Genomic DNA, 11,852 nt, shown 5'->3' on the forward strand with positions numbered 1-11,852 from the left:
AATAGGCTGATTTGCTCACCATTTTTAGCACCGTCTGTATCATCCATTGCAATCTCATCCCAACTGTTGGATGTTTCATGGACACACAATGCCCAGGAAAACAAAATTGGCCAGTGAGCTTGTCAACTGCATTATTTCTACATGGTTATATTTTTTTTTGGTAAAATACTTTCTTCAACATCAATTTTGCTTAACATCTTTTAGGGAACATCTGAAAGTGTGTCTTACAATGTGTGTGTCTTTGGCCTTTTCTGAGAGGAGATAGAAAGTGTTAACCAGTCTCATTATTCATAAACCAGAAATAATTAGTAGCTAACAATATTTTATATTATGATTTGGACCCAGGTTTTCCATGGCAAATTTTACAATGATCAGCTAAATAGACTTTTAAGAACGTTATTCATTCTTAGTAAGAATTCATTCACGACTGTCTTAAAATGGAATAGCAATCAATCAGGACGCTGAGTAAATTCCTCTAGGCTAAAAATATTTTAATTTTTAACACATTCACCAGGCTAAAGACTCTAGACTCTACTTCAGACTGTTATCTAAAAAGTGAAAGATCAACAGAATCAGCAGGCACAGAAATTACTAAAGAATAAAAAGAGAAAAAAAATCAATAATGAACACATGCTGAGCAAGCTTACACCCCACTCCTTTCTTTCCTGCTGGCCCTGGACTGCAAATGTTCTCTGAAACACATTCAGACTTCACAGCATGCGTCTCTCTCTCTCTCTCTCTCTCTCTCTCTCTCTCTCTCTCTCTCGGAGCCTTCCCTAGTCCCTCCATCTTCTCTCTCTCAGCTTGGTTCTTCTCTCCCTCATTACCTACTGGCTTAATTTTCGCCTCTCTTCAATAAAAATCTCACCAGACACTGATACTCTTGTCGTGAAATTTCTAGTCTTTAATAGAAAATACTGTTTAAAACACGATAATTTAATGAACAAGATACTGATTTTACACTGATTATTGGACATAGTCGAGAACTGTTTAAATAATTCTAAAGAGCTAAAGATTGCTTTTTCACTGAATTTTTGTCTTGATGTTATTGTGAGCCATAGATGTGAAACCCAAAATAGGCCCTGACTGGGAGAAGTGATTGGCCTGTGATCTTTGACTGAGATTGATGTCATTTTTCCTTAATCCATCTGATGAATGTTGGCCTGCCTTCACACAGATCAATAGAAGACTCCTACAGAATTGAATCTTACAGATTGTTTGAATCATTTTGTGTATTCAGGTTTCTTATGGTTTTTCTACTTAGAATGAGCACATAACAAACAAAAGACTTCCACAGCCTAGCAATCTGCCAATAGCAATCGGATGAAACGCGATCTGATTATAGGTATCTGCCTCCTTTGTGGCTTTCTATTCCCCCTTCCTGAAGGCCCCTTAGTCTTCTATAGTCATCCATATACTTGGTTCACTTTATATTTAAATTTCTATATATGGAATAATGGTACCAATCCTTATTCATCTGATTTATTTCATTTAAATAGGTTCGTCTGCTATCCTGCCATTTTTTTCCTTACAGGTGATGGGATTTTTCTTCTTATGAATTGTACTCTAGAATACAAAAATATGCACATATGAATGGTATATATGTGAGAATATATGTGTATGTGATTTTTATTCATGTATTCATATGTACCTAAAGGTTGTATAGCATTACATTTATAAATAGTACTGCAATGCATATACATAGATGTTCATTATGTATGCCAATCTGTTTTTGTTAGTTGTATGACCAGAAGTGGCACAGATATATCAGATGGCAGCCATATTCCTACTTTGTAGTGGGTTGGCCTGATACTGCTTGTATTCTGATACTAATTTGGGCCACCCAAACTGCTTGCCCCAGAGACAACAGAATCTGCACCTAGACACTAGCTAAGTGACCCTGCCCCCTGTTAATTGTGATTGGTAAATAAAGATGCCAACAGCCAATAGTTTGGCAGAAGAGACACAGGTTGAGTTTGGGGGGTGTGGTCAGAGGGGACCATAAAGAGAAAAGGAGGATGCAGCAGCCATGGAATAGCAGAAGAACATACGGAGAGGAGAAAGGACAAACCACCATGGGTTTGCTGACCTATAAAAGCCTGGCCATGTGGGCTGGCCACTTGGAGTTAAGAGCAACCCAGATGGAACATAGCAAGTATTAAGTAATAACTCAGGGTTCTCCATCGGAATGTAGATTCTAACAGAATGGTGGGTAGGCAGCTGCCCAGCTATTGTGCTGCTTAAGGCTTATTAAAAAGCCTTAAGTGTGTCTTTCATGTGGGAACTCAATGATCAAGGCACAGTAGAAGACCCAGGATGGGATTTTAAATAATTTTTTTTACTACACTATTTGTTTAAAGCAATTTCCAGCTGATCCCATGCTACAGCACTTCACACCCAAATATCACTGGGAGAGAGCTGGCCTCCCAGGAGTGTTGACATGCCTGTGAGCACAGGTAAGACCATGACTTCAGCTGTGAAGGACCTGCTCTGAGCCCTGAAGACACAGGAACCAAGGTGCAGCATGAATCAGGAACCTTCAAGTTTCTGTCTGCATCCAGAAATGACCCTGTGCCACAATTCTCTATACCCAAATACTACTTGGAGAGATCTGGTCTCCCAGGAGTGCTGACACACTTGCAAGCACAGATAAGACCACTACTGTTCAAATTCCTGGCCCAAGAGAGATCCACCCAGAGCCATCAGGACACAGGAACCAAGAAACAGCTTGGGAAAGGAAGCTTCTGGTTTCTGTCTGCACCATGGAGCTGACCCTGTGCCACGGCTCTCCATACCTAAATTCCTCCCCACCCCCGGAGAGAACTGGTCTTCCAGGAGTACTAACACACAGACTTGCAGGAGGAACAAGGCACAGTCAGAGACACCAAGTCCAGCTAACACCAGAGATAACCAGATGGTGAGTGACAAGAGCAAGAATAGAAGCAAGAGAAATCAAGGCTACTTGGCATCATCAGAACACAGTTCTCTCACCACAGCAAGCCCTGGATACCCCAACATACCAGAAAAGCAATATTCAGATTTAAAATCATATCTCATGATGTCGATAGAGGACTTTAAGAAGGACATAAATAACTCTCTTAAAGAAATGCAGGAAGACACAGGTAAACAGCTAGAATCCCTTAAAGAAGAAACACAAACCTCCTTAAAGAATTACAGGAAAACACAACCAAACAGGTGAAGGAATTGGACAAAGCCATCCCGGATATAAGAATGGAAATTGAAACAAAGAAATCACAAAAGGGGACAACCCTAGAGCTAGAAACCTAGGAAAGACATCAGGAGTCATAGATGCAAGCATCACCAACAGAATATAAAAGATGGAAGAGAGAATCTCAGGTGCAGAAGATACAATAGAAAACATTAACAAAACAGACCAAGAAAGTGCAAAATGCACAAAACTCCTAACCCCAAACATCCAGGAAATCCAGGATACTATGAGAAAATCAAACATAAGGATAATAGGTATAGAAGAGAGTGACGATTCCAAACATAAAGGGCCAGTAAATATATTCAATAAAATTATAGAAGAAAACTTCCCTAACCTAAAGAAAGAGATGCCCATGAACATACAAGAAGCCTACAGAACTCCAAATAGATTGGACCAGAATGGAAAGTCCTCCTGTCACATAATAGTCAAAACATCAAATGCACAAAACAAAGAAAGAATATTAAAAGTAGTACAAGAAAAAGGTCAAATAACATATAAAGGCAGACCTATAAAAATTACACCAGATTTCTCACCAGAGACTATGAAAGCTAGAAGATCCTGGGCAGATGTCAGACAGACACTAAGGGAACACAATGCCAGCCCAGGCTACTATACCCAGCAAAACTCTCAGTTACCACAGATGGAGAAACCAATATACTCCATGATAAAACCAAATTTATACAATATCTTTCCACAAATCCAGCCCTACAAAGGATAATAGATTGAAAACACCAACACAAGGAGGGAAACTACACCCTAGAAAAAGCAAGAAAGTAATCTTCTTCCAACAAACCCAAAAGAAGATAGCTACACAAACATAAAAATAAACTCAAAAATAACAGGAAGCAACAATCACTATTCCTTAATATCTGTTAACATCGATGGACTCAACTCCCCAATAAAAAGACATAGACTAACAGATTGCATATGTGAACAGCACTCAACATTTTGCTGCCTACAGGAAATGCTCCTCCATGTTAAAGACAGACACTACTTCAGAGTATCTTTCCCAATCCTACATCTGATAGAGAGATAATATCCAATATATACAAAGAATTCAAGGAGTTAGACTCCAGACAAACAAACAACTCTATTAAAATATGGGGGAACTGAGCTAAACAGAGAATTCTCAACTGAGGAAACTTGAATGGCTGAGAAGCACCTAAAGAAATGTTCAATATCCTTAGGCATCAGGGAAATAAAAATCAAAACAACCCTGAAACTCCACCTCACACCAGTCAGAATGGCTAAGATCAAAAGCTCAGGTGACAGCAGATGCTGGTGCGGATGTGGAGAAAGAGGAACACTCCTCCATTGCTGATGGGGTTGCAAGCTGGTAAAACCACTCTGGAAATCAGTCTGGAGGTTCCCCAGAAAATTAGACAGTACAACCTGAGGACCCAGTTATACCACTCCTGGGCATATACCCAAAAGATGCTCCAAAGTATAACAAGAACACATGCTCCACTATGTTCATAGCAGTCTTGTTTATAATGGCCAGAACCTGGAAAGAACCTAGATGTCCCTCAACAGAAGAATGGATACAGAAAACATTGTACATTTACACAATGGAATACTACTCAACTATTAAAAATGATGAATTCATGAAATTCTTAGGCAAATGGATGGAACTAGAAAATACCATCCTGAGTGAGGTATCCCAATCACAAAACAACACACAAGGTATGCCCTCACTGATATGTGGATATTAGCCCCCAAACTCAGAATACTAAAAATACAATTTGTAGACTACATGAAGCTCAAGAAAAGGAAGACCAAAGTGTGGGTGCTTAGATCCTTCTTAGAAAGGGGAACAAAATACTCACAGGAATCAATATAGATTCAAATCGCAGAGCAGAGACTGTAGAGAAGGCATCCAGAGACTGTTCCACATGGGGACTCATCCCAGAGACAATCACCAAACTCCAACACTATTGTGGATGCTAAGAAATGCTTGCTGAAAGGAACCTGACAGAGCTATCTACTAGAGTCCCTGCCAGAGCCTTACAAATACAGAGTCAGATGTTTGCAGCCAACCATTGTATTGAGTGCTGGGTCCCCAATGGAGGAGTTAAAGAAAGTATTGAAGGAGCTGAAGTGGTTTGCAACTCCATAGGAAGAACAACATTATCAACCAATCAGACCCCTCCCTGTAGAGTTCCCAGGGCCTAAGCCACCAATCAAGATGTACATGGGGCTCTGTCTACATATATAGCAGAGGACAGCCTTGCTACATATAGGTCCTTGGTCCTATGAAGGTTTGATAGATGAAGGAGAATTGAGGGTGGGGACGGGGGCATAGGTGAGTGGGTAGATGAACACCCTCATAGAAGCAGGGAGGGAGGGAATAGGAGATGGGTTTTCCAGGAGAGGGGGAAATCGGGTAAGGGGATAATACTTGAAATGTTAATAAACTAAAATAAAAAAATTATGATCAGGAACATTGAATCTACAGATTGTTTTTTTCCATTCATTTCTTTCTTCATATTTATCTATTTGTATAAACAACTACTGCAAATTTGACTACTATTTACTCACTTTAGTGAGCAACATTCTCTTAAAGGCCCAGTCTTTAAGTACTGCTCAAAACTGAGGGCATGGGGCAGAGGGGATGAAGTCAGAGTTGTAACACATTTGAGGGCAGAGTAAGACGCTCAGTGAGAGCTTATCTAAAAATAATCCAAGGCATGGGATGTAACTGAGGAGTATAGCACTCTCCACCAGGTATAAGACTTTGAATTAGATCCACTGAACCATGGGAGAAAGGAAGGTAGGAAGAAAGGAAGGAAGAAAAGACTTAAATATGTGAAAAATAATTAAAATAACAACTCTGCCACCAATAAAAATAGAAAGGGTACAAAAATATCAGGATAAACTAACATGTCTAAAAGTCATAAAACCAAAGCTAGTAAAATAATTTTTAAAGGGAGGTCACACATTTGGATATTTAAAAATATAGAACAATTTTTAAATGGAAAAAATGAGACGAAATAAAACACTATATTTTAAAAATCCCAATTTAAAACTAAGTAAATAAAATTGGGGAAAAAGTGAAAGAAAACATGTCAGACATTTCTCTTACCTGAGACACAGGAAGAAGAAAAACTTACTTCTGTGTCCTCCAACATTAAAATCGATGTTCAATATTAGAATTTACCACGTGTGAATGGATGTAGTGAGTTGCAGATGAATCTGAATATTATCTCTTCCTGAGTATATTTTCTGTGGCAAGACTGTAGGCATTCCACATTTTTGGTAAAGATTTACTTATTTTTCTGTGTAATAGTATTTTGCCTGCATGTCAGTCTGTATACCATGTATATGCCCTGTGCCAATGTAGGCCAGAAAAGGGTGTTAGACACTTTTCTCATATCACAGCCCTGAAACAGCATTTTATACTCCTCCCTAAGAACAAGAAACCCAGACTGGTTCCTTTCCTGGGGCTGGAGCATATGTCAACCTCTCTTGGTGTGACAAAAGGAGAGAATGACAGTAAGGAAAAATTAAACATATCAATGAAGTACAGAATGAAACGGACAGACTTGGTGAAAAAGCTAAGAGAAAAATTTGAAAGTAAACAAGGAAAAACAAACCCTACCAACCATCTCCTTTTCAGAAGAAGTAAAAATTCATGACCCACATCCCACATTTTTAGTGATAATATTTGTCAACCATCCACAAGTGTCTGTATCACTTGAATAGGAGGACAATAAAGCTCCCCATTATTTGACCAGAGGAGATGTGTCAGAATTTGAAGAAACAAAGCTAGGGTATAGAATGGAGTTCTACTTTGATGAGAATCTTTACTTTGAAAACAAAGTTGTCTCCAAAAGAGTTCGTCTGAGTGGGAGTAATGGTCCATCTTCAAAGTCCAACAAAACCAAATGGAAATCTGGAAGAGGGTTGACAAAACGTGCAAGTCCAATGCATAGTAAGACCTCTAGGAAGTGTCAGCACAAGGGACCACAGAGCCTTTAGTCCTGGTTTACTAACTACCCTGATGCAAGTTTAGATGAGTTAGGAAAGGTCATCAAAGATATCTGGCCACATCCTTTGCAGTTCTATTTGCTGATATGGATTATGAAGGAGGAGAGGAGAAAGACAATGGTGATGCTGATGATGATGGTTATCATGATGATGGTGATATGATGATGGATTAGAAGGTATTGATGGAGAGAATAAGGATGGAAGGTAAGAAAGACAAAGATGATAAAAGGGAGCAAGGAGAGGAGGATGAAAAAGTTGAGTAATGCAATAGAATACTGGTGGAATTAAATCTTATTTAATTTTCAGTCTTCCCTAGTCCCTAGGAGCAATATATAGTCATTCCCACCATGCTTTGGTTATGATGTCTTTCTCTTCTCAACGCTGTGATTCTCAACTTAATTTGGGAGAAATACCTTGAGAAAAAATAGTATGGGAGAAGAATCTCCATTTTCTGTTCTAACTTCATTTTAAACCTTTCCTGTCTCAAAAACTGAAGATGCAACAGTGCGATCATGCCCTCCAGCTCTCTTCATTCTCCTGGAGAATGAGCTGGGCTCCTCTAGAGGAGACAGTAGAGTTGAATGTTTTCGTCTCTTATCTGTATATGGGGGGACCAGAGATTGCACTGTGTCTTCACGTGACTGTGGATAGTTAGCATTTACCAATATGTATCTGTGTATACTCTCCAGTTTCATAAACAAGCAGGTGAGCAAAGGGTGGATTGCAGATGTCTGGGAGGGTGAAGTGGGCATTTTGACAATATGGCTTTTCATTGGGCATATTTAATTTTAGTGATTAATGGACATCCTTGCAATTTAACCCAAGTTAAGATAATACTTTTAAGATAAAATCCTCTCCTATTTATCATTCAGTGATAAGAGGCTGAGAAAGAAGTTAGGGAGACAACCCCCTTCATAATAGCCGCAAATAATATAAAATAACTCTAACCAAACAAGTAAAAAAAATCTGTATGAAAGTAACTTCAAATCTCTCAAGAAAGAAATTGAAGAAGATCCAGGAAATGGAGAGATCGCCCATGCTCATGGATTGGCAGAATTAACATAGAAAAAAAATGGCCATCCTATTTAAGACAGACATGTTGATCAATGGAATAGACTTGAAGACCCAGAAATAAAACACACACTCACAGATACTTGATCTCTGACAAAGAAGCCAAAAATATACTATGAAAAAAAATAAAGCATGGTATGTAATCACTAATTAATGAATATCAGCCAAAAAAAGTACAGAACACCTAGGATAAAATTCACAGAACTCAAAAAGGTTAACAAGCTGAAGGGCCCGAGTGAGGATTCCTCAATCCCATTTGGGAGGGAGAAGAAAGTAATCACAGGAGTGGGGAGGGAAGTTGGGAGGGACTTGGGTAGGAAAGGAAACAGGGAGAGGAAAAGGGGAACTTGATCAGGTATTACGGGGAGGGGGCTAAGACTGAAGTCTGAAGCCCTTAGGGCCAACAAAAAGAATGGAAAAAGGCAACCTTGGAAGGCAGGAGGTGGGGGTACCCTCCAGAATGTACCAGAGACCTGGGAGGTGAGAATCTCTCAGGACTCAAAGGGAGGGACCTTAGATGAAATGCCCTACCGTGGGGAGAGAGGGAACTTGTAGAGCCCACCTCCAGCAGAAAGTCAGGGCATCGAGTGAGCCATGGGTTGCTAGCCCGCATTCAAAACACTGACCCTAATTGTTTGTGTCTGGAAGAACTGCAGGGATGGAAATGGAGACAAGCCTGACAAAAAGAGGTTCAGACAGGCCCAAATTGGGATCCAGCTCAAGGGGGAGGCCCCAAGGCCTGACACTATTACTGAGGCTATGGAGCACTCACAAAAAGGGACCTATCATGACTGCCCTCCAAAAGACCCAAAAAGCAGCTGAGTCAGATGCAGATAGTTGCACACAACCAATGGACAGAAGCAAGTGATCCCTGTGGTTGAGCTAGGAAAGGCTGAAAGAAGCTGAGGAGAAGGGCGGCCCTGTAAGAGGACCAGCAGTCTTAATTTACCTAGACCCCGAGGTCTCTCAGATACTGGACCACCAACCAGGCAGCATACACAAGCTGATATGAGGTCCCCAACACATATACAGAAGAGGACTTCCGGGTCTAGGTTCAGAACTGGAAGCCCCAGGGAGTTTAGAGGTTTGGTGAGGTGGGGCATCTCGAAGTGGGGACATCCTTGTGGAGACAGGGGTGGGGAGAAGGTGTGGTTTAGGGAACAGTCATAACGTAGACCAGGAGGGGGATAAAATCTGGAATGTAAAAAAAATTAAATAATATATGTATATAATATACATATATTATATATATTATATACACATATTATATATGTGTATATAATATATATATAAAGTAATCTAAACAGAAAAAACATTCTCTCCTAATTGAAAAAATAGAAGTGGTATCCTGTGGATTAAAATGGCGGCCCTCGTCCAGCCCAGGCAAGGGCCACTATGTGAGGTATCAGTGTGCCCACAGGGATGAGAGTCCTTGGCTCTCTCCATGTGTTGGGTGGCATGGCTTGGTGGTAACAGTAGCACGGTGGATCCTGATAAGAAGAGACAGTGCAGGTTTTATGATGTTTATTGTAGAAAGGCAGAGAGAGGAAGAAAGGAGAGAAGTAGAGGCTGGCCATGGCCACATGGAGACAGGGAGGAGGGAAATGTGGAGAGAGGGGGAGTAAGGGTAAGGGAGTAAGAGCAAGAGAGAGAGGAGGGGACAAGCAGCCCCTGTTATAGTGGGCTGGGCCTACCTGTCTATTACAAGCTGATTGTGGGAGGAGCAGACCTGGCTGGTGCTGGGTAACTGTGGGGGTGGGGTCCAGACAGAATACCAGGAGCTTGGGGCATTGCCCTACACAACTGCTGGTCACAGAATTATGCAGCTGGGGTCCTTCTGTCAGGAACCTAGTGTCTGAGGGCCTTCCTTCCCTTCCAGAATTATCTGGTGGGTCTCCGGCCTTTAAACCTAGCTAGACCAGAAAACAGGCTGCCTTTCATGGTCCCACAGTATCTGCAGTGGGTCTGAGAACAAGTCTTGACAACTGGTGTGCTAGCAAGGAGCTGGATGGGGATGTCACTCTAGAGTAGTCATATGAACCATTTATAATTGTTGGCAACGGTAGCTAAAGGGGAACATTAAATGTTCTCCCTTGTTCATTCAGTCCAAGCCTGTAGGCAGGAAAAACAACAAAAGTCTAAAACTGGATTTTGGTGATGGTTGCACAGGAATGTGGGCATACTTGGTTCAGCAGTTCAACTCAGTGCCACTTGGACCAGTGGACTAGAATGTGTGATTCAAGTTCTTATATTTACTTTTGTAAATCAAAACAAAACACATCTTTCAAGTTTTTATAAATAGGTTATCTTTAGTAATCAACTTACCTTCCATATATCTTAAACACATTCTTCTCTTTCACACATGGAACAGCTGTGTCATGTGGTAATGCAATCAGGATTCCTCCTAACAGTTGTGGCTTTTGTTTCCTTATACAGGAAAAAGGAAATGTTTAGTTCCTCTTTTGTGTATTTTTCTGTCTGGCTGTCTATATTGAGGCATGATTGTACTAAGTTAGGCTGGCCTTTAACTCACTGTATAACCCAAACCTACTTTTAACTTGTGATCTTTCTGCCTCAGCCTTCTTAGTACCCGGAATGTCAGACTTGTGCTATCAAACACAACTTTATTTTTTTTTAAGGCATATGATTTTATTGCTTATAGTAAAAAACCAATTAGGGGGCTCATCCCCAGGAAAGACTAATTCTCTCTCAGTAGTTATTAATCATCTATGGGTGTGGTCCCATTAGAGTTTCTCCTACATTTTGTGGCATTCCAACTGGTGTTACTGGTGTTCAGGTCTTGTTTAGGAAGCCATATTGTAGCTATTTAATTATGTAGATTCCCTATCATAACTAAAGACACAGGGGACTTGTATTCCTCTGGCTTTTATAGTCTTCTCTACCTTTTTTCTTCCATGTTCATATGCCCTAAGTATATGGGTTTTATTATATATATATATGACTAATTATCCCATGGATTACCACTGTTGAATCAAATATGTGTAAATTTACCTAGTGTAGTATCCTCTACCTGCATCAGTGGAGGTGATTTTAGGAAAAATAAAATCTGAAAGAGTGTAATATGCTCCCATTTTACCTGCTAACATCAGAAAAAAATACAACATCATCAGTTCTAAACTAGCATTAATTCATCTACATTTGTTGCATATCTACAGGGTATAGGTCAATTTTCTAAGAAGTTCTCAGTTTCCAAGCTCTTTGTTTTCATTAAGTCAAACTCCAGTTTAAAAGGTAAAATGCAGCTTAGATATTTCTCATTATTTCATGGCACTTTTAGCTAATGGGGCAGTCGAGGGTGGGAATTAATATGCCTTTTTGCAATTTGAAAAGATTCTGGTGGCATGCACACACTAACTTCAAAGCAAAAAGGAAACAATCTGCTCTCTAGTAAATGAAATAACTGCTCATTTAAATGCCACATGGAGAGTATGGTTTTAACTGACCGTTAAGGTGATGGAGAATCTTGTCATCTCTGGATGTTTTCAACAGCAATTTGAAACTAATGAGCATTTCATTCACCATTGTCTCTTCACTGTCCAAGCAC

General features: G+C 40.1%; 1 pseudogene; it reads left to right on the forward strand.

Annotated features, from left to right (window-relative positions):
* Window positions 1–2,440: 2,440 nt before the first annotated feature.
* Window positions 2,441–7,389, forward strand: LOC127673756 (protein SET-like; annotated as a pseudogene).
* The last annotated feature ends 4,463 nt before the right edge of the window (window positions 7,390–11,852 follow it).

The sequence above is a fragment of the Apodemus sylvaticus genome, chromosome 23 (genome assembly GCF_947179515.1).
Source record: "Apodemus sylvaticus chromosome 23, mApoSyl1.1, whole genome shotgun sequence".
NCBI lineage: Eukaryota > Metazoa > Chordata > Mammalia > Rodentia > Muridae > Apodemus > Apodemus sylvaticus.